Source organism: Lissotriton helveticus, chromosome 10, assembly GCF_964261635.1.
Source record: "Lissotriton helveticus chromosome 10, aLisHel1.1, whole genome shotgun sequence".
Taxonomy (NCBI): domain Eukaryota; kingdom Metazoa; phylum Chordata; class Amphibia; order Caudata; family Salamandridae; genus Lissotriton; species Lissotriton helveticus.
The window spans coordinates 1,141,924,721-1,141,949,007 of NC_136071.1; positions in this window are offsets into that span (position 1 = coordinate 1,141,924,721).

Consider the following 24,287-nt stretch of genomic DNA (forward strand, 5'->3'; position numbering starts at 1 on the left):
TTCTTAATAATTGCCCATAGGGTAAATCAGCTTTTAGACTGCGGGGATGTGCGCTTCTGTGGTGTAAAATCGTGTTTCTGTCAGTGGCCTTCCTGAACAAAGACGAAACCAACCTCCCGTCCGCACACCTCATTTCAATATCCAGAAAAGTCATATGACTAGGGCTATTTTCTATCGAGAATTTTATATCTCTGTGCCTAGTATTGAGCCATCCATGAAAGGCCAATAACTCGGTCTGACTCCCCTGCCACAGGAGCCAGAGGTCAACAACACCATCTGGTATCGCGCACTAACAGAGGACCCTACAAAGGATATTCAGGGACAAATTGCGAGAGTCTTGGACTCCGGCAAAGAAAGTGGTTTCCTGGGTAATAAGGAGTATGATTACCTCTTAAAGAAGTACCCCAGGACTCCTGTCCTCTATCTTCTTCCGAAGATACACAAGAGCTTGACAGAGCCCCCCGGACGTCCCATCGTGTCGGGCTGTGACTCTTGTTTAGAGCCAATAGCGCAATACGTGGATTTCTTTTTAAAGCCATTTGTGTGCCAGGTTAAATCTTATTTGCGCGATACAACCGATTTTTTGAACAAAGTCGAAGGTACCATCTTTGATCCGCAATCGCAAATCATGGTTACAATGGACGTTACGTCCTTGTATACCCAAATCCCCCAGGAAGAAGCCTTAGAAGTCATGCAGATATATCTGGACATGAGAGAAAGACCACATCGAGTTCCGACTGCCTTCATTTTAGAATTGGCAGCAATAGCACTGAAGAGAAATTACTTCACTTTCAACGGCCAGTTCTACATGCAAGTGAAGGGCACCGCCATGGGATGTCCTTATGCCCCAGAAATGGCGGTGCTCTTCATGGCGCAGTATGAGGAAAGGTTTGTGGACATGAATAACCCTTTTAAACATCAAATACTACAGTGGTACAGGTACATAGACGACGTCTGGCTCCTGTGGCAGGGGAGTCAGACCGAGTTATTGGCCTTTCATGGATGGCTCAATACTAGGCACAGAGATATAAAATTCTCGATAGAAAATAGCCCTAGTCATATGACTTTTCTGGATATTGAAATGAGGTGTGCGGACGGGAGGTTGGTTTCGTCTTTGTTCAGGAAGGCCACTGACAGAAACACGATTTTACACCACAGAAGCGCACATCCCCGCAGTCTAAAAGCTAATTTACCCTATGGGCAATTATTAAGAATAAGACGGAATTGCTCAGAAATACAAGACTATGAGCTGCATGCCCAAGCATTTTGCTGTGATATGCAAGAGCGTGGTTATCCACGTAAGCTCCGCAAACACTCTCTTAAGCGTGCAAAATATACGCCTAGAGAATGTCTACTGCAAACCAAACAGCGAGCACCTCTAGAGAAACTTGTGTGCGTCACTACCTTCTGTCCGGACACCCACAAATTGAGACAGGCTGTATTAAAGAATTGGCATTTGTTGGAGGGCTGAGCTGCCCGTTCCCCAAACCAATTTTTGCATACAGAAAAAACCGCAGCATTGGCCAGGAACTCATCCGAGCTGACGTAGTTATTCCCAAGCCCAAAAGCGACTTATTGGCGCAATGGAATCTCAAGCCTATCGAGGGTCACCACAAGTGTGGTAACTGCATCGCCTGCTCTAGCACAATAGAAGGCGACGAGTTTGTACACCATGGGACCAAGTGGAAGCACAAAGAATTTTCTAATTGTAGAACAAAGAACGTTGTGTACTTGATTCTATGTCCGTGCCAACTAATTTATATTGGAAAAACCAGCCAGCAAGTCAACCACAGAATAAGTCAGCACCGATCGCGGATTAAGAAAAAGGTAATGTCTGCTCCAATGGTGGAGCATTTCTGCGAGAAGTCTCACAATGAGCAAGAATTCAAATGGTCTGTCCTATACACTGTAAACTCCAGGTCAAAATGCCATGACGTCGAACGCGTTCTGTTACAAAAAGAAGCGTATCTAATTTTAAAATTCAATAGTGCACAGACTGGTTTAAATAACCTGTCTGAGATAGCGCATATTTGACCACATCTGTCCTGATTTGCATCGGTTAGACATCCCTGGCTTGCCCACTGGTCTTGGTCCTCTATTGCATGAGAACAGGTCACGGACCCAGAGAAGCCACCCAAAATTCTAGTACAATCTAGCGTACTCATTTTTTGTTTTAAAATACATGATACAATAAACAATTGGAAGGACGTACCCATTACCTTTAGACCAAGATAAGGTGCTGTGTACAGTACATCTAGCCTTTATTTTCAAGCAAATGTGACTCATGGGACTACATGCCCCACAATGCATCAGTATAACTTTTGCATATAACAAACAGGAAGTAGCGGCGGCCATCTTTACTGAGAGAAATTCGAATCCCACAGTACAGAGCAGCAGCTCCAGCCACAGGTATTTGTCCCACTTGCACTAATACGCGCTTGCTGAGCGCTGAATCAGTTAAAATATTCTACTAAGGGTGCGCTTTGTTTTTCTTTGTAGAATGCTGAAATCAACAATTCCATTTATGCGCAAATGAGAGATTAAATCAAGGTAGGCAATCCCTTCTCAAAATCTCCAAGCGAGTGTTTAACATAACGTGCACACCGCTAAGCGTCTGAATATTAATCTTTCCCATATCTCAGAACCCAAACTGATGGTCACGCCGCTTTTAATGGACCCGGCCAGCACTCGGCACTACTGAAAGTAAAAGGTATGCTTCCACTTCCCCAACTTGTTTTAGCTAGTGAATATATTGTACCAATCTCGGAATGATAAAAATTAAAAACATCCCTTAAATTCTTTTAGGCTTCTCTGCTTGGCCACGTTATTTCATTTAAACGGACCCCCAAAAGACCCGATCTGAAATTCAACACTGAGCAGCCTTGGTATGTAGCGCACACCGACATTACAGCTACTGTATGATAAAAAGGAGCCCACACACTAGATTAAGCAAAACATTGCTTTTGTACCCCACAGATACAAGATGCATACAGCCCTGATGACAGACCAGTGACTCCAGTCTGGTCTAGAAACACGTCGGCAGTATTGGTTGGGAGATATAAAGTATTACTGTTGCACTAAAGCTAGGACCGGCTGGTCCAGCACTAAAATATACAAGATATTTAATCATTTATCTTCCCAACCCCTAGTTTCTCTCATTCAGTGTTTGTTAGCTTTTTGTTGTTCGTAATTGATATGTTTGTATTATTATTTTTTCAATAATGTCTGATGTGAGAATATTTTCTATTGTGTGTTCTAATGATTTCTAAATGTGTAAATAGTCTTAACCTTTAATGTTTGCTAACATTAGTCCAGCCTTGTAAATATTTGTAAATATTTGCAATCAATGTCTTTTTTCTGTCAGTAATTTTTTCAAATTATAGAAAATACAAAATGATTGACACAAAATAATGGTGTCCAGGGAAGCGATAATAAAGTGTTTCTTACCCTATATAAAAAATTTTTATTGAGTAACTGTGGTTTGGGCATTTTGTGTTGTTTACTAATGTTATTAGGTCTAGCCTTCACCACATTAAGGACCTAACCCCTTTTGTTCAGAATTGTATAGTCAGCACCCTTCTGTGCCAAACTGATTTGTTTATCAGTGAGGTTAAAGATATTAAATAGTGACGTTGTGTTGATTAAACGCCAAGGCACATAGCCAGAACGCAGATTTTGCAACGTCCAGCCAAGCTGTACAATAGAACGCAATTGGGACTGACCGTGTTGTAACATCAGTAAGTCTTGCGATATTATATCGATTGCTGAAGACACAATGCTGTCCAGAGAACATATTCTGGAGTCATTAACCCATTGTCCACCACAGAAAGTGATTTTTCCAAATTAATACGGTCAATTTCCCGTATCTTTTCTGCTGTCTCAATTTGAGTTACTTTCCAAACTTCGTTATAAGCTGCATATATAGAGGCCGCTATGAAACGTTTTTGACGCTGTTTGCGTGGTCCCAATATGAAATCACGCAAGTCAGCACCTTCTGTAAGTAAAGTTAGGTGTTGCTTAATTTCAGCCAGTGTGGACGTTTGTAGCCATTGAAGGCAGAGCTTGCCCACGCTGTAGGTGGTTACTATCCCTGGATGTTGTCTTTGGGAATATCTAGGGTCTGGCCTAGTCAATGTGAACCCCTGTATTTTGTTCAGGAATCTATCTTGACAGTTATTTGTATCTGTGGGCCAGATCAACCATTTTTTCCATTCAGGATGTGTTCTGTTTTGGTTTAAAATATGGTTTACGTCTATCTCAACATCTATAGAGCTATTAATGTTCACTGTTGGCTTTGGAATAGACGGTTTGTTCAAATCTTTGATTTTGGCTAAGCCAAGACAGGTAGTTTGTTGAATAGTGTCGTTCAAAAATATAATTTGTTCTGGGATCATGCAGGCTCTAAACAATGATTCTATACCTTGTACTTGCCAATCTCTTGTACCCCAAACAGTTTTTGCTTCAATATTATTGTTCCAGAAATCAAACCCAAATGTATTCATTTGTTCAAAGAATGAATCGGAATATATCAATTTTGTGTTTGTAAGCATGGTCTTCATACCTGTCTTATTTGACAATTTGAAATAAAATGTTTCTGCATTACTTGTGTTAAACCCTGAAAAGTATGAATATTTATCATAAAATGTTTTCGAGCTGTCTTTTGGAGGAGTAGCACAATGTTCCCATTGGTTATAATTTAAAACATTTCTAGGTTGTGCAGATTTATGTAGATAATGGTTACCATAATGGTTGTAGCAGAACATCTGATCATAATTAGACGAACCCTGCAAATAATCATGTTCTGTAAATTTAGCAGACATCACAAGATCAGACATCATAGCATTAATACTTTCAAAGTCCCAATCATCCGCAAATGAGCTTGGTTTTACAAAGTCACTCAATGAGATCTTGAATTGGTGTGGATACTTCAGGATTTCAACCGGACCATAGATTTCATAATCAGTTTTGTCCCATGCTACACCGCCTGGTATAGGATTGGCTGTGAAGTTTACTGAAGAAAGTTTTCTTTTCTCGATGTGTGAAGATGTGTGTGGTTTAAGGACCAAGTTGATTTTCTGGCTTGCTGTGTCCATTTTAGCATATTTTCCTTCAATGAAATGTCCCAAGCATAATACCATGATGAGCCAAAGAATGAGGATAAATGCACCGAAGGCCACCCAAAATTCAATCCATGGAGAGATCAGATAGGTTTCTTTCAGCTGTTGAAAAAGTTCCTTAGCTTTGTCTTTAAAAGTTTTTGTTGATGGCTGTATCTTTGCTTCACTCAGGTCTGCAGATGAATCATCGAAGTTGATGAAGTAGCCGGATGCTGTTCTGTCAATTGTTCCAATTGCTTTTGGATTTTGCTTTGTTTCGTTAGCAAAGTCTGTAGTTACATCATCATAGGTTGTTGTTTCTTGATGAAAAGTTTTAATTTGGGTTGTAAGAGGTTCAAGTTCCATTGCTTTGTTGCATAGTCCTTGTTGTTTCACTGTAGGTTTTCCAAAAGTGATCAGTCTTTCAGTCTGAACCTCTGTATTCGTAGCAAACATTGGTGTTCTGCTACTTCTTGGAGTCCACTTGGCCTACTGTTTGTTATCAGCCACATGATTGTGGTTTTACCAGGGCGATGGATATGACTCGGTTCTCCTTTTTACCAGCAAGTGGCGGTAGTACTACTGATCTTGTCCCGTTGATAGACAAGACAGGAACTGCTTTTCTATAAGAAGGCCCAAATTCCTTCTTTACCGCGATCTTTTCTCTGACTAGATCCCCGACTTTTGGAATCCAGACAGGCCTTGCTGGGACAGGTGGTTTCTCTTCAGTGGTGGTTGGCTGTTGTTTCAACCTTATGTTGCTCAGGTCTTTTCTTGTTTCATTTAAGTCCTGCAAAATAGCCAAACGATCTTTGATATCAAAGCTTTTGTCTTTAACCACTGAAGTCTGACTATCAAGATCTTGGATCATCATTCTAGTCCCGAACAATAGTTCGTACGGACTGAACCCTTTCAGAGAATTCCTTGGCAGGTTATTTAGACTACGTTGGACACTTATTAGATGTTTGACCCACCCAGCTCCCGCACCTAATACCTTTGCTGTTATAGATTGCTTTATGTCACGGTTTTTTCTTTCTACGATTCCGTTTCCCTCAGGAAGGAAGTGAGAAGAGTCCCGCTATGCTATGCTCATTTTGCCATGCTTCCCCATAAGCTTGAAGGCTAAAAGGAATACATTAGTCCAAACGTAGCATGCTCCTAGCGTATATGCCATTATAGACTCGCAAATCCTTTTATAACAGTCCAGACGTCAGCCGAGCGCTGGGGTCTACATTATAAGTGAAAATTAGTCTTTTTATGTTAATATAACGCTTTTTTTTTTTTTTTCTCATGATGGGGGCTTTCTTATTGTTGTTGTTTATCTGGAGTGAAATGCCATGGCAATAGTCCTCCCCGCTCGCCACTGCGATCTCTATTGCAGTCTGGGCAGTTTTTTACAAAAATGTGATGATGCAGGCTCATGCCTGGCCACCAGTACACTGATTGTAATTCTTCCAGAGAATATTTTTGCTTAAGGTGTCTGAGACCCTCACCCATATGTGCGTCTGCTATTAACAAGCCTCTCCTGTCCGTGTTTGGAATTACTCTATCCCCCACTCCAGGGATTCGAGCAAAAGGGACTGAGTTTGCATCGATTATGTATGTATAATTGAGTGGATAATTGATCGGTAGCGCCGAGCAGTCGCCTTTTGATGACGTTTTCACCGCCAGCACAGTTTCACCGTCAATGTGTTTTACTGTACGCTTTTTTGTAGCTACGGAAGCCGGTTTAGTTGCTACCGCTGTGGCTGTCTCAGCCAATGAATTCCCTGCAACGTGAACGCCATCACGCTGATGACTCAGTGAATGTATCACGTGAGTTTTTGGAAGTTCTTTCTGTAAAAGAACTACTTGTTCCCAAAGCACTTTTTGCACCTGTGTCATCTTTATAACCGTTTTGAATCCATTTCTGTAAATCGTTATTGTATGATTTGACGCAGTAATACGAATCGCACACAATAAGTGTCGGGAATTCGCGATCGGCATTATCTAGCGCCATTTTTAACGCTATTATTTCAGTTTGTTGTTCTGAATTATTTTCCACGGAGTGTGTTTTTGTAAGTAGAGGTCTTAATTTACCTCCGCGCCACACTTTTTTTACAATTTCGCATGTGGCTTTGTAAGCCAGCTCTCCCCAAACTGAGGGTTGAGCATGCCCGTCTGTATGTATTACACAGGCGTACTGTCGTAAAGGCAGAATGTCGATTGGCAGAGGGTATTCTTTCTCATATTCTAGATATTTTAATTCTTTAATTTCCGGGCCAAAATAGTATTTTACTTTGTCTGTAGCAACATAATTTACCCATTGTATCCATTCTGGATTTAGTGCAGTTGTCGGTAAATTACATGGTGTTGTTAATGCCTCAAAAGCTGATTCTGCTGTTCTGACTGTAACCTGTCTACCGTCTGCTTGGTATTTTTCTTTTTCTACAGCTGTTTGAACCGCATGAACAATGTTTTCCTTAATGCTGAACCTTTTTCAGCTTCTATGTACAAATGTGATTTGTATGCTATTGGTACCTTCTCTCCCTCATTAGAGGTCAGGTATGTGAATCCGCATCTTCCTGGGATTACTCGAATCACAAGGTTGCGTGTGTTCTCACGTGTTTGTAATTTTGTTTTAACTAACATATCTGTTTGTAAAGATCTCAAAATTTCTGTGTGTTTTTGAGTCCAATTGATTCTTTTAAAATCTGGTTTAATTAGATCATAAAGGGGTTTGACCCTTTCTGCGTAATTTGCAATGTATGTTCTTCCGAAATTTAGGAAGCCTAGAATTGATTGTAAGTTTTTTAGTGTTCTAGGTGCTTGGATTACAGCACATTTCTCTAGGAAATTGTCAGCCAGGCTTTTGCCTTCACTTGATAGTTCATATCCTAAAAACAGGACTGTTAGATGGGCAATTCTAGACTTTTTAAAGTTGAATTTGTAACCCTCTGCTGCGAACCCAAGTATTATGGTGTTCACTCTTTTCAAGTGAGTATCCAAGTCATCATCTGTTAGATAGATGTCGTCGACATAAGATAATGCCTCGTCATCATATGTTTGTAGTAATTCTGTTACTCTCGCTGAGAATAATCCTGGGCTGTTCTTGAACCCCTGGGGCAAACGACAGAATTTTTTTTGCGTGCCATTTATTGAGAACGCCGTCAAATATCTGCTCTCTGGTGCTATATTTTGACAAAAGAAACCATTAGAAATGTCTAAGGTTGTTTTCTATTTTTTGCGCACTATGTTATTCATTAGTGCAGCACTGTGCGAGTTTTGTACTGCAAATGTTTTGCAACATGAGTTAAGGTGTCTGTAGTCCAAAACAAGACGATATGAATTGTCTGGCTTGGAGACAGGAAACAAAGGGTTGTTCATTTGTGAGGTGCAGGTTTCAATCACCCCCTGGTATTCAAGTTGATCTAGGATCTCTTTTACCTGTTTTTTAGCTTCTTGCTTAATCGGGTACTGCCTCTGTGCAGTAGTTTGTGATTTTAACTGGATTTTGTGAGGAGGAGAGTCCTCATCCCATCCCACATGATTTTTATATAAGGCAGGGGCTTGAGCTACTGCCCACTTTCTTGCAAGTGTATATATTTTATGAATTGGAATATGGTTTGAGAAGGCAGGCATAATTATTTCTTCGCCATGTGGGCACTCCCTGACAAACTCTGGAGGCCAGTCTCGTTCAGCTAGAAGGATGTCATAGCCCTTGGACAGATTATCCCAAAATAGTCCTCTTATTTTTCTAGTCTTATCCCCCTCTATACGCAATGTTATTTCATATATTTTATGAGGTTTGCTAACTCTGGTATCTGCAGTTTCCACTTGAATGTATTCATTCGTGTCCACTGTCTCCAGATGATTCATAAGGAGTTTGCGAGCTATGCTCACTTCTGCTGCGCTGTCTAGCATTGTCTGAGCCCATTCTCCGTTTTTCAGCTGTGTCCTCAGTATTCTCGGCATTGTTGATTACTTTAATACTGGCTACCTTCTTTTTTGGAAATTGTAATTTTTTATTCAGATGAGCAGGTTCTTTGTCTTTGGACTTGACGTGCTCTTCCCTTTGTTCTGATCGTCCTCTTCTTTCCGATTTCTGCGAGGAAGTCTGAAAAGATTGAGAGGGACGTGTATCAATATCTTGATATCTATCAGTTTTTTTTATATTATCCCTATTTCTAAGGTTGTAATTTTTTCACAGAGGGCTCCCTTTGGGGAGACTTGCGTCCTTGGTCAGGAGATCTTTCTCTCCGCCGAGGAGACCTTCCTCTGGACTGGAATCTTTTTTCTTTAGGATTGGATTGTTTATTTCCATCCCAGCTCTTTTTTTGAGTGTTTAAATAATTTTTTATAAATACCTTTTCAGGACTTTCAACTAGTTGGGGTTTCACAGGTATTCCACCCAAACTATCTCTTCCTAGTTCTTCATAGGATTTTTCTATGATTCTGGCAATTTCCGATGGTTGGTCTGCTATATTTGTCTCTTTTAACCTCTGGCGAATCGCCACATTTGCTGCTTCTCCCTTTATGTTGGCTAATAATATTGCAGAGACCTGCTTGAAGTCTTTCAGTAATTTCATACCGAGAGTTAAAGCGGGTTCTGGACCGTATTCATCTTGAATCTGTTTTAGCACATCTGGTATTACTGACATGGATGGTACACCATGTGTTTTTGTGTAAATGGAAGCAAAGACTGTTCCCCAAGTGTCACAGTCCTCCACATGTGGTGCGATTCCCATTGGAAGACAGATAGTCAGAATCCTATGTTTCTCAACAGGGGTGGTATCTGGAAACACCGCCTCTATTTGAGTTATTTTTTGTGCTAGCCAGAAAGGAATTTGTTCCCGTTTTGCGGGTACCTTACCTAGACAGGACTGTATGTTCTGTGGTGTAATTTTATTTGTGTTCCCCTGATGACTGGTCAGCTGTGGAATTTTAATTGCTGGTTGGATTGTTGAAGTCCGCATTACATATTGGACTAATTGTCTATGTATTTTTATTAATTGTTTTAGCTGTGCTAAAAGATCTGGTGCAGGCATTTCTTCAATGTCTGGATGTGGTGTGTATCCGGCTAGGACCGGCCACGTTGCTCCTGGTCTACCTAGTGGACCGAGCCTGGTGATGTGATTATTATGTTTTAGGGCGCCATTAAACAAGAGCAGGTGCTCTTGGAATTTGAGTGGTACTTCCACCTCCTCGAAAGGAGAGTACTCATTAGGAGGTTCCTCTATTTTGTAATAGTGGAAGTCCTTTGTTACAGCGTTTGCTGCTGGAAAGTTTATCCATGAATAGAATACCTCTGTCTGCCGATATTCGTGTGCCTCAATTACGAATATGACTGTACCACCTCTCGATGTCAGTCCATTTTCTATAAGTTTTAAAGTTATAGATTTTCTTATGTTGACCGGGATGATTATTATATCCGGGTCATTATCCTGCATAGTAGTATCAGCTGCTAAGAGTTCAGCTGCTATTCTAGCTGTCTCTCTTTCTTCATCACTGTCTACCATTTTACCGACAGGAAGGTTATTCCGTTTGTTTGCAGATCAGGTTTCTTATGGAAACAAAGATTAGATGCACAATATTTTGGAACCGTGTATCCTTCAACGTTGACTAAACCAAGAACCATACATAGGAGTTTCCTCCTGCGAGGTTTGGCGGATATGACCTTTCACCCACTCCAGACGTCTTTGGAGTATTATGGGAAAAAAGGGTTCTGTGTGAAAAAGCACGACTGAGTTACTCTAATGTCTTACGTTAGTTTTATCGCCTATCCAAACGTTGGGCGCCATGTAGTGTAGTTCCTATTATCCCAATAGGCTCTGCGCATTGGAATAATATCTTCAATAGTATAGACCTAGGGCAGAGGTTAACTAGGTCTTCTACCGACGATATTAGACTTAAAGTTTTGTGTTTGCCAGCTAGCTCAGAGTTCACTAGAAACTTTCTCGAATAGGCAAGGATGATTTTAACCTCCCTGGATAGACAAGAAGGGATTTAGTTTCTGACAACCATAGAACATGACAACTTTGCTCTCCCCTAATCAAGAGTGTATCTCTAGAGTCGTGTGAAAACAAAAGACAACTTATTTTACTCAGTCAGTACGTGCATTCTTAGTTTCACCAGTTTGTAGAGAAATAAGAGATGGGCGTGGTTCAATAAAAGATGTTATTTATTGATCAGTCTCTTTTCTCATACAAGAGAAATGAATCGCTATTATTGTAATACTTGTAGTTAAGTAAAGTGCATACAGTAGAGACAGAATTATAAAATAATACTGTAAAAGCATTGATATGGTTTCTGAGCCATATGATACTTTAAAATGGATAAAATAGATACATACATATATACATTTGACTAATCGTACTCAACTGGTGCTTCTAACCACGCCTACCCCGGTGTACCTGACCTAAGCCTAATAAGTGGGCGGGAGTAGATAAGTAGCAGTTTAAGTTAAGTTTGTTTTGCCAAGGGACTGATTCGAGAATTCTCTGCAAGGGGTTATTCAGTTCTGTACCTGAGATCTAGAATGATGGAGGGCTGGTATCTCTTATCCCAGGTCTTGATAAGACCTGCCTGCTGCCTGCGAGGGCTGCTTGGAAGCGCCGGAGCTGGATTTCTCTGCAGGAGAAAGGCAGCGTCTCGTTCTCAGCGCGTCAGGAAGGCGGGGCAGCGTCTGTGGGCTTCGCTCTCTGCTGGGCTCCTCAGCACGTCTCGCTGCTCCGATCTCGTCACCACCGCATGTGTTTGCTTAAGGCAATGTCGGTAATATTTATACCTGAAAGGTGCCGAGATTGACGTAAGGATGGACATATATACGTCAATAAGGATGTCATATGAACGGGCTCGTTCGCACATTCTTTTGCTGAAGTTCTCTGTGACATCAAAACAATGGCTATGGGAATTTCCCAGGTCGCTGTAGGTTTGATTTGTTTTGAGAACTCCGTATGCCTTATCAGGGGCTGGAGGAATATCGCTTGTCTAATTAGATGGCATGCGTTATGACCTAATCAGATAACGCGCTTCTGTGCCGTGGTGTGGCTTAATCAGATAACGGTATTTGCACCGTTGGATGGCTGCTAGTTAATTATTAACCAAACCAGGGTCAGGAATAGGGGAATCGATACAGTACCTATAGGAATACATCACATAATAGTATCATTTGTGTCCTTCGGTTCAGGTATATTTCCAGAGATTAACTAATCCCATCTATAAGAGCCTAGCTTATTTCGACAGTTTTGAATATACTTATGGGATAACCCCAGTACCTGAATCTAGATATTATGTTGTTTCTCAGATTTATAACTTGCTGGTTTTATGCAATTCCATTTGACGCATCACAGTTCACCATACGGAATACTGTTTAAGATGTTTTTTGGGGTTGGTCACTAGTGCCATGTAAGATGCTGAGCGGTGGGTCTTCTATATGACGTGGTCTTCAAGTTTTCATCAACCACGTCAATGCAAACATCAACAAATTATATACTGTTTTTGCTTATGTTCGGTGAAAATTCCAAATTTAAACTGTAAGCAATGAGGGGGCTGATAAAATGATTCACATCGTCTTCATTTCCTCTCCATGCAATAAAAATGTTGTCAATGAATCTTAACCAGCATAACACATGCTGAGTGTACTCTAACAGGTTATTGCTTCTCCACCAGCCAATGTATAAAGTCACATATCTGGGGGTGAACTGGGTGCTCATGGCTGTACCAATGAGTTGTCTGTACAAAACATTCAATTTGTTTACAGGATGTTTGTAGCAGTCACATATCCATTCAAAATGCCCAAGTTGTCATTTTTGTTCCTAACCCCACTTGGTGACAAATGCAGTTGGTGAGTCCATCAGTCAAAGTTTTCCTAAAATATTTGTTCTTTTCGGTGATATGGTTCCTCTACTGCTGAGTATAATTCTAATTCACATACACACAAAAGTTTCTTCTAATGAACAAAAGTGTATTATCATTGGTTTTTCATAGCCATGGAGACAAGAAAATCCACTAAGCCAGAAGTAAGAAGACCTTTTGTTTTTATGCAATTTCCTTGTTTTTTGTTTTTGCAGTTTGGTGATTTGACCCTCTGTGCCTCCCAATAGAGTGTCTGAATTTTGTGGTCTTAAGTAAGACCCAGTTAAAACTCATGTCTTTAAAGGGGTTGAAGCATCAACTTTAATTTGATCATTGACGGTCCCGCCAAATATTTTATGTGGTGTGTTATTTGTGAATTCATGAAATACCATGTATTCCCAGCATATGTTAATGCAGCCAGTAATGTACTTTTGATTGAGCTGTAATTTTATATCAGTATAACTCTCACACAACTCACATGCACTGCTTCTTTCTCTGGGGCACCTTGTTTCGCATTTACACTCAGTACTTATAAAATCTGGTCATAAAATCATTCCAAATGATCATATTCATATTTTGGGACAGTGAGTTTTTTGATACATTGATATTGTGTTGGAATGCATTGATTGATCCCCTGGAATGTAATCCAAAGTAATCTTCATCAGTCCCAAATGAAGCGCTGTTCTTGTTCTCTACAAGCTCTTACATTGATGCAAATGCAACGGTACCATCACATTTATGGCGTATACTACTGTCATCTAGTAGCCTACTTGCAGGAAGGGAGTATGACTTTCTTGGGAAGCCCTACAACCAATGGATATGGTCATAGGACAGAGGACACATTGACCTCGAAAATGTCATGATATTCACTTCAGAGTAGGACATCTGATACGAACAACTGGCAGTTTTTTATCACTGTGGGTGCTTTATTGTTAAGGTCCTGTGATTAAATATGTTTCTGTAGCTCTGGACGTGGGTAGTCATTTAGAATAGGGCAGAGAGTCCACCAGGCCACCAGATCAGCTGAGGCCATCACCTCAAACGTCTTGTGGCAGACTGCCTTCCACACTTAGAGCTCCCCGCCAACACAGCAGCAATCATTTTGTTGAAAGTACTTCCTCTAGTGTGGTATAAGCCCTTTTTTCTAAACATAAATGTATGTCAAATGGCATTTATGGCGGAAAGGCTGATTTTGTTTTGTTATACAGTGACAATGCCCCAAACATAAAACCAATGGCCATGAATGCTGGGAGTTTGCTCTCAGGGTGTGGGGGTCATTACTGTGATTTACTGTGCAGGACCACAAAGCTTTCCCTGGCAGTCCCAAACAGGAACATTTTTCATCAGAATGACCGCCCTAAGTTGGGCAGACCTTCTGATGTACCCTGACCAAGTGACTCAATTTAGACGGGTCGTTAGTCAAAGGTATTTGCTGGTTGAACCCGCTGAGGCTGTGCCTCAGCAAACAGGGTGCTTCCTTCAACAATAAATTGAGTGGGTGAACCCTGATTTTGGTGGACAGGGCATTCACCACTAATAGGCAGATGACCCGCATCTACCAAACTCTCAATGGAGAAGCGTGGCTCAGTGGTTAGAGGCGGCAGACCCGGAAGCTGAGATCGGCCGTGGACCAGGGTTCGATTCCCCGCCTCGGCGGGTCTCGGGCTCAAAATTCCACGGACTCGACAATTCTCGCTCCGGTGCCTACTCGACTCACGGGGTCACACTCTGCGACTCTGGGCAATAGCTTGCTTAATCTCCACTACGGCCCCTCGCGGCGGGATGCCTGGCTTTCACCTTGTGGATACCCTGCCGGGGTATCTCACAGGGGAATACCAGGACGGGTTCCCTAAGCAAGCGCCTTGAGACCCCTGGGTGATTCGTGCGCTATATAAATCGAAATACATTTACATTTACATTTACATGGTCCAATAAGCTTTTAAGTGGCTACAATGGAAAGATCAGTTTCATAAGATAATTTTTCAATCTGCTTCTCCAGTTCTTTTCTCAGTTAACCACGCTTGAGATGGAATAGCATTTGGAAGCGATGGAGAGGACCAGTCCTGGATGGTAAAGACACACCAGTTACAATGTGGAACTGAGATACTATTACTGGTCTACTAATGGTTGCGTAAGTGCAGAATCATGATGATGTCTTTAAATAGCTTAAGGACTCAATTCAATTCAATTCAAATGATCTTTATTCGGATTTGAATACATCCATAAAAGTACATACAGAATGAATACAATTAAAACAAGTTAAGACATATGTTTAAAAAATTGTTATAAAATACAGATTTTAAGCAGCATATATGTCATAAAGTGCGATGTACCAATATAAAGTGCAAAGTACGTAATAGGGAAAAAACATTAATCACTGGGGTACTTAATCACAAAGTTCTAAAAACAATCATTTATAGCAAAACACGTATGCAATTAAGTCTATGTTCAATTTCCAGTGGATTAATAAAATGCATAGAATAAAATGCAAAAAATGCGCCATATTACATAAAACTATTGTCCATTATCCATGTTCCATACTTGCCCTCGATCTCACACAAGCTTTTATAAAACAGCTTAAAGTATATATAACATCATCAAAATGTAACATTTGAAAAAATTTTAATGCCAGATTATGATCTCTGATGTTATATTTGCGAAGAATCGGAATTAAATATTTGCAAGTATACAGTTTGTAATAGCCACAGAAAAAGAGATAATGCAACAGACTTTGTTTTCCACCATGAGGACATGGGCAATCCCGCTCTTCGAGTCCAATGTTATAGCCAAGGGGGAAGCTAAGCAAATTAACTATGCTTCCATCCCGAAACCTAAACAGGAGACTCCGGTTCCACTTTCCCAGAGGTAGTGATAAGTATCTGTAAAAATTAACCAGGCTATCACCGCCTGGGTCTATAATGCTCAGATATCTGATAACAGCAGGTTTGATAGATTCTGAACTCATGCGTTCCTCTTTATAGAGGACAAGCAATGCCTGTTTAATGTTATTCTTGTGGGCAGGTACAATAGAACTAGGGGAGCTAAATAAAGAACCATGCCCCACACTTTCCAGACTATTCTTAACTGCAGGTAACCAGGGAATATAATGTGATCTATCACTTAACAAGCAGTCGGATATTATACTGCGCGTTAGGGATGCTGCTGGATTTAACCATATTTTAATCCAAAAAAGAGCAGGCCTAGACCTAATAAAATCAGCAATATAAGGCAGCCCCAGTTCATTATGACAAATAAATGTAGGGGCGCTGAGGACTCCCCCCAACACCCTTCTACAGAATCTGTTTTCCTCCAACTGGAGAGCCTTACTGTTACAGTAACCCCACACTTCTGCACCGTAAGTCCCCGTTGGCTGGCATTGAGTGCGGTAAATGTTAAGCAGGGGTGTAACGACATCAGCCAATTTGGGTTGTCGAAGAGACAAAATTGAATTAATTGACTTACTAATTTTATTCCTAGCATGCGCAGCATGTGGCTGCCATGAGCCTGAATTGGAGAACAACAGCCCTAAATAAGGGAAACTATTTGTACATTGTAGACTATTATTACCAGATTTAATTGAAGTAATATTGTACTTTTTTGGACCGCAATTCATGATGAAAGATTTTTTAAAATTGGTATTTAAACCAAGATCTGACATAAAGGCTACAAACCCAGAGATCAAAATGCGTAAGGCATTCGGGGTACGCCCCATTAGTACTGCGTCGTCCGCATAAAGTAAGGTAGTAATGGGGGAGCCATTTATAATTGGGACATCCTTACAAATCCTACATAAATATGGTGAATCCATGGTGGTGCAAGAGTATCGCAGGCTGGCGCAGGGAAACTGACACATCTCTACAGATGCGTCAGTTTCTTGTAAATCTGCCCCTCAGTACGGCACCTAGGTGTAACTCTACACATTTTTGCTATTCAGCATGTCAGAGTCCAGATTTACACCTAACTTTAGACTTGCATGCCTCCACCCGCTCCAATGAGAGAATCAAGCCTCCTCAACAGCAATTCATAACCTTTTCACCTCTGTGGAACCTCACTGAATCAAAAGCAAGAGACCGCAAGCATAAGCAATTTCTATAAATCTAAATCTCAAGAATGCGGAAACAGGTGTACATTAATCAAATACAGAAACTGTGATTCTTTTGTTTAATTCTCAAAAAATATGTAAAAGATCAAACTTTTAATGGAAAGGTAGGAGTTTTATTTCCAAAAGACTAAGAGGCAGATGTACAAACATTTTCTGACCGTTTAGCAGAATAAGGCCATTTACGACCTCAAAAATGCTTTTTATGATGTACAAATCTCAAATGTTGATTTGGTATTTGGAAGGGGCATGATGAGGGTGTCCCTTCCAAATACGGAATTGGAATGGTATGTACTCATGCTTTGGGAGTGAAATGCTAAATGCAAGAATGCATTTGTAACTTACCACCAATTGAAAGTTGGTGGTAACCCATTAGCAAATAGGAAGGGGTCCTAAGGGACCCCTTCCCCTTTGAGAATGGTTGGTAAAATATTTTTTTTGCAGGCAGTGGCCCCTAGGACTTCTACCAGCTCTTAAAAAATGAAACATCAAAGTTTCATTTTTTTCTTTGTAAACACATCCCATTTTCCTGGAAGGAAAACGGGCTGCATTTAAAGAAAAAAGGCCGTTTTATTTTAAAAGCAATCACAGACATGGTGGTCTGCTGACCTCAGCAGGCCACCATCCCTGTGATGGCGTAGATTGCTAGTGGGTTGCAAATTGCGACCTACCTCATTAATATTCATGAGGTAGGTTGATTTGCGACCCACTAAAAATCGGTAAATGTAACGCTAAGGAGCGTGACCAAGATGGCGGCTGCAGTGGAGAATTTAAAGAGCTCTCCGGCCTGTCGGTGACTTATCCTCATCTATCCTCGCCATCCACTTATAATCCATATTGCCCTGGTATCTGGATTGCCTGCTGTACCGGGGGCCATGCTTCGAGGGGTGCGGAATGCCTATGGACCTCGCTCGACTGCCATTGGGAGTACGACGTGGTGTGTGAGCCAATGTGAGGCGTCACTGGGGGGTGGTCCTACTGTTGAATGGATTTCAAGCTGGATGGGGTTCACGACTTGTGGTGGGAGAAATGGATCACCCCTGGACCTCCCCGGAGTTACCCCACTGGCTGTTCTGTTACCTGATTATTAAGGAGGTAGTCACTTGCCCTTACTGGTCGAACTCCCGGTGGCTGTTTGGGGTGGTGCCATGTGGAGTGGGCACTCCCCCCTGTCAGTGCGGCGGGGTGGCCCTTTTGCCCTCTCTGTGCCGCCTGGGATATTAGACCCCGCACCTGTCTTCCCTGCCTCAGATTGGACAGGCCCTCAGTGATTGTACAGCTGTGGGCTGCATGGTGATGGTGCCCATTGGAGGGTTTGCAGCAATTGTGAGAAGCCCTTGGGCAGAGATGCAGTGACGTTGCATGGACCACAGACCCTGCTGTAACATGGCGCAGTGCACAGCTAGGGTCTACAGTACGCCGGTGAGAGTGCTGTGCTACCCGCTCCTGCCTCATGAAGGCAGTGATTCTTTCTACTCAACCGCATTGGAGTGCCTTTGGGGCTGTGCTACCCTGGCGGAAGTGCTGCGGTGGGCCCCCAGTTGGTGCTTTTGGACACTCCTTGGGTTCTGCACTTTGATTCTTGGTCCCTCTGGTGCCCGTGGCTGACCTGATGCATTGGTGAAACTCAGTCTGGGGCGGAGCCGTATGGCTCTGATTGGGATCCTAAGGTGGGGCCTCACTGGGCTGTTTGCCACTTCTAATTGTCCATGAACCCTGTCCTTTACTTTTGTGGTCCCTCTGGTGCCCATGGCCTGAATACTGTGGTGGTAGCTGCCTTGGACTCACTCCTGGGGAACCCCTCTTCTCCTGTCGTGGGACTGCTGGTGCTGCACACATCGGGAGGATCGGAGGTGCAAGCAGGACCCGTGTGCTGCTGGTATCACATTCCACCTTTGTGTTCTGAACGCAGTGGGCCCAGTGCAACTTGTTCCTTGATACTATGGGGCTCCCTGTGGGGCAGGGGGTGGAAGCAGGCCCACCCAATGTTGTTTTTAAAGAGTGTATGAGAGTTAAAACTATATACCAACCCACTACAAAGGTTAGATTAGTATACTAGTTGTACAACTAACGAGTGACACTATCGCTAACATGCATAATCCAAGTGGGTGTGTGACTGTCTGTATTAGTGTGTGACTGGGTACATGAGTGGCTGTATGGGTATATACAGGCATTCATAAGTGACTGTATGGTTAAGTAAGTGGATTTCTGACTAGACCTGTAGATGTGTAAGTGGTTGTGTCAGTGGTTGAATGTATGTGTGAGGGGTTTTGTGGTTGTGTGAGTGGCTGTATAGATATGTGACAGGGTGTATGAATGGCTACATGGGTGACTACATCTGTGTGTGAGTAGCTATGTTGATAAGTGAGTGGGTATGTGAGTAACTATATTGGTGAGTGAGTGGGTGTGTCAGGTGCTGTATGAATGAGTGAGTGGGTGTGTGAGTGACTGTGTGGGTGAGTGAGTGGGTTTCTGAGTCGCTGTATGACTGAATGACTGGGTGTGTAAGTGGGTGTATGGGTAAGTGAGTGGCTGTTTGAGTGAGTATTTGGTTAAATGAATTGGTATGTGAGTGGCTGTATTGGAGAGTGAGTGTCTGTGTGAATGGCTGTATGGGTGAGTGAGTGGATATGGGAGTGTTTGTATGGCTGTGTGAATGGGTATGTAAGTGGTTGTGTGGGTGTGTGAGTGAGTCAGTTTGTATGGTTAATTGAAAGGGTGTGTTGAGAGGCTGTATGGGTGAGTGAGTGGGCATGTGAGTAGATGTATAGGTGGATAATTGTGTGTGTGAGTGACTGTATGGGCAAGTGACTGGTTGTATGAGTGTGTATGAGTAGCTGTATGGGTGAGTGTGTGACTGTGCGAATGACTGTATGGGAGAGTGACAAGTTGTATGAGTGGCTGTATGGGTGAGTGAATGGTTATATGAGTTGCTGTATGAGTGAGTACATGGGTATGTGATAGACTCTATAGAATAGTAAGTGGTTGTGTGAGTACTTGTATGTGTGTGTGAATTAGAGGCAGGTGTATTAGAGGTTGTATAGGACTGTGAGTGGGTTTGTGAGTTGGTCTGTGGATGCTGTCACCAGTGATGTCATCACTGAACATGTCACGAGTAATGTAATATGTGAGATCATAAGCAGTGCTTTGCGCGGGCATAAGTTACAGTTAGCTCAGGTAACTATAACTTGTGAATTTCACTGGTTTTGTACGAGTGAAATCTGAGCCTAACTGTAACATCCCTGTAACCTTTGCTTTTTTTAGTGAACTTCTAAGGTTTTTTGAATTCAATTTCCTAACGGTAATGTCCATGTAACCTTGGTTTTTTTCAGTGAATTTCTACATTCTTTACATTTTTATTTCCTAACTGTAAAGTTTGAGAATGGGTAAGTGAGTGGCTACATACGTTGGTGAGTAGGCGTATGAGTAGCTGTATGGGTTTGTAAGTGGGTGTGTTTGTGGCTGTTTGGTTCTGGGTATGGGTCTGTGAGCGGACGCATGGGTCTGCGAGTGGGTGTATGAGTGGCTGTGTGTGTCTGTGATTGAGTGTGTTAGTGCCTTTGTGGGTCTGTGACTGGGACTGGAAGTCACACTATGGTTTGTCAGTGTGTGTTTTTGAGTGGCTCTGTGAGTCTGTGAGGGGTTAAGTCAGTGCCTGTTAATGTCTGTGAGTGGCTGTGTGAGTGCTGCTATGGGTCTGTGGGTGGGAGTGGGAGTGGTTGTATTGGTCTGTGAGTGCGAGTGTTTGAGCAATGGATTTTGGGCATTTGCATACTTTGGGTTTTTAAAAGCAAGGACCAGGCACTCTGGTCTTACTGAGGCACATCAATAAAGAAAGCACTCATCACAGTCATCCAAGTTCAGACTGCGCTCCAATAGATTAACAATGCATTCACTTCAATTAAGAATTTCAGATCATTTTTCAGTGTAGAATATTACAGTAATCATATTTGCTTTGCATTCGCCGAGCCCAAGAAGTTAGGATCGTTTCCACTTTGCTCAAGTGCAGCTTTACCTGGAGCACCTGCTATGTTTATATTTGTAAGTGCTTCCTGTTGAGGTTTAATTGATCTAAAATGAGCATTACGGCCATAATGGAACCTCATTGTTTTGAATAAGAGTCTCAAGTTTTGCCTAAAACATGTCTACCCAACTGCTGTACGTTCTACTGGCAAATTAGTAATTGCTTTCCCATTGTGCAAAAGCCTATTTTATATTGTACACTGGAGCTGCGTAATGGACCACCTATTTACGTATTTCTCTGTGCTTCTCCTAGTCATTTGTTTCAGTGGTTTAATAAGTGTGTATTTTTACTACATTTTTTTTTTTGTCTCAAATTAATTGCAAATTATCGTGCACGTATGTTCCGGTTTTGAGGAAAAGTTGCGAAGATTGTGTGTTTTTGAAAAAGTGTAAAACACATATATATACATATTGTAATTAATGTTTGACAACGGCTGTTTACTAATATAGTGATTAAACTTGTATTTCTGTAATTAATATTAATGTACAGCACTTTTTATTTGTAATTCACATCATTGCGACAAAGCCGGTCTAACAAAGACATCGGCCCCCGTGAAGATCATGTGACCTGGTAACAAACAGATATGATTGGAGGAGACATTTTCATTAACCTTCAAGGGAAGTTCCCATCTATTTCTTCCTTCTTGTAGGTTCCAGTTGCTATTTGGTATATTCTTGAAGGTGTGCTGTAGTTGGCGTGCAGAACTGTGGTTTCTGTATTTTTGGGTCATTTTTTCTGCAATAAAATGGCACCAGGAAGAGATGAGTAGGAGGAGGAACTCCATCAAGAAGCTGAGGAGCAATAGGTACCAGCAAAAGCAGAAGAATCTCCTGATGAGGAATCACCGGCCAAGAAACAAAGCATAGATTCAGATTATTTCACCATCCCATCTGCTCAATCTAAAATGGTGGCGAAGTTTGTAAAGTGTACCTTTTGCGATAAAACCCTATCAAGGGGCACTACAAAAAAATATGAATGAGGGAAAAAACAAGTATATTGTACCACTTAAAAACGTACCATAAAAACAATCTCAAAAGGGCACAGAAGGAGAGGGAGCATCTACCTCCTGGGGCTGCACCACCTGCTCCAGGAGAGAGAGTGTCATTGGAAGTGGAGAGGCAGCAGCCACAAATATCTCCTGAGTTAAGACACATTGAGACATATTGCAGTGACTATAAAACCACCCTCACAGATGGTGAGCAGTCTGTTGATGTATTTTGTAGACAGCAAGTCAACATACCTGATAATTCTTTTTATAATTTACTCCAGTTTTTCCACTGTTTTTTTTTGTGTTTGCTGTTGGAATTTTTTACAATGTTAGAAATGGGGTCTCTACCCCAAGCTTAACGAACGGCGCGCATCATAGTCCAAAGTGAGAGAAACGGAGCCAAAAGTTAAGGAGGTGTGAGGGAACCGAACCGGCATCCCACGAGAGGCTCCGCGACCGAAAAGAACCAAGAACGAGGCAGCAGCGGAGAGAAGGCGAACGGCCAGGGTGGAGAGGAGCGACCCCAAGATGGCGGCGTGAGTCTGAGGACCGGGAAGACAGCGAGCGGCGCAGGCGACAGCAGACCCACCCAGAACGCAACACCCGACCGTCCCGGCACTCCCTTGTCTCAGGAAGGAGGGAGAGAGAGGCAGTCACGGTGAGCTACCGGAACGGACGGCACAACTGCTGGGCGCAGCGACCGAGCAAGTGAGTACCGGCGCAACGAGCGAGCTGGACGCCTCTCTCACAGACCAACAATTTCTGACGAAGGCCAAACAGGGCAATAATTAATTTAAACGTAGCCCGCGGAGCAGCAGCCACAACGATTGCGGGAAAAACAACAACAACAAGGCAGCCATCTTAGAAGAGGGGGTGTAAGCACGGGGCGGCCATCTTGCTAAAACTAAGGCACCTCACGGCAGGAGCACCCCAGACAGACAGCTCGACAGACAGGCGGGCGAGTCAGAGCAACTAACTCGCAAAACTCCGATGCAGCGGAGAGATAAAGGGCAACCAGTCACGCACACCATAAGCGGCGGCAGCAGAGAAGTCACCGACAGGGCGGCCATCTTGGTAAAGGAGGAGAAGCAAGGGGCGGCCATCTTGCTGTAACGTCCCGTAACGGGACAGCGGCCAGACCAGGGCAGACGGAGGCAGCAGCAAGAAGCAGAGCACAAGCTCGCGGAGGGAACACGAGCAAACCGTGAGTCTCAGACAACATTGCCGCGGAGCGGCTGTAGCAAACCGTGGGTTTCAGACAATATAGCCGAGGTGCGGCGGTCAGGAGGGCGGCCGTCCAGCAGCCAGCCAAGCAGTAAGAGGCGGGCGAGACCAGCGCAGCTGACGCCTCTAGCTGGAGGGGAAAAAAGGGGCGCAACAAGGCGCAAACCACGGGGAACTAGAAAGTGGCAGACAAAAGACTGTGGGTCCCACAACAACAGTAACTCTAGGAAACAGCAAGCGGCGCAGTGAGAAACAAACCCGGCCAGACGACGGCGAGTGGCGGAGCGTAAACAGTGGGGGTTCCACCAGAGCAAAGCACAGCGCAGGAGGCTGGCGGAGCTTAGGACAAAAACCAGAGTGGTCAAGGGGCCACCTAGGTTCAGAGACAACCCCATAACGTCGATAAGCGCCCTGAGGGACAAAGCGGGAAAAAGAGGAGACAAAGCCGCAAAAAGTCAGCTGCCAACAGAAAAGAGGCCCAAAGTCAACCAGGCCAAGAGAGGCACCGAAGCCATGGCAGGCAGGGACGGAAAACAGGGGGCCAACGACCTGAAGAAAAGCAAGAATGAGACACCGCCCTCTCCGGTCAAAGAGCGCAACAACCATGGGGATGGCACAATAACGCTTGACATGCTCCTGAAGAAAATAACGGAAGGGAACGAGCTGGCAAAAGCCACGAAAAAAACAGTAGACAGCATCCAGATGGAGCTGATAGCTATCAGAGCCGAGCAAAGCAGAGCCAATGGAAGAATTGACGAGGCAGAGAAGCGAATAGGTGCGCTAGAAGACAACGCAAATATAACACATAAGGACATGGGGCTTGTAATAAAGAGAACAACGGCACTACAGAAGGCCGTAGCGGAGCAGGAGGACAGGAGTCGCAAGGGGAACATAAGACTCTTGGGAGTACCTGAGGAGGAAGAAGACACACCAGGAGCATGTGCCCTCATGCTGGAGGCCCTCATACCTAAAATAACGGGACTTACTTTCGACAAACCGTTGGAGATCACCAAAGTGTAC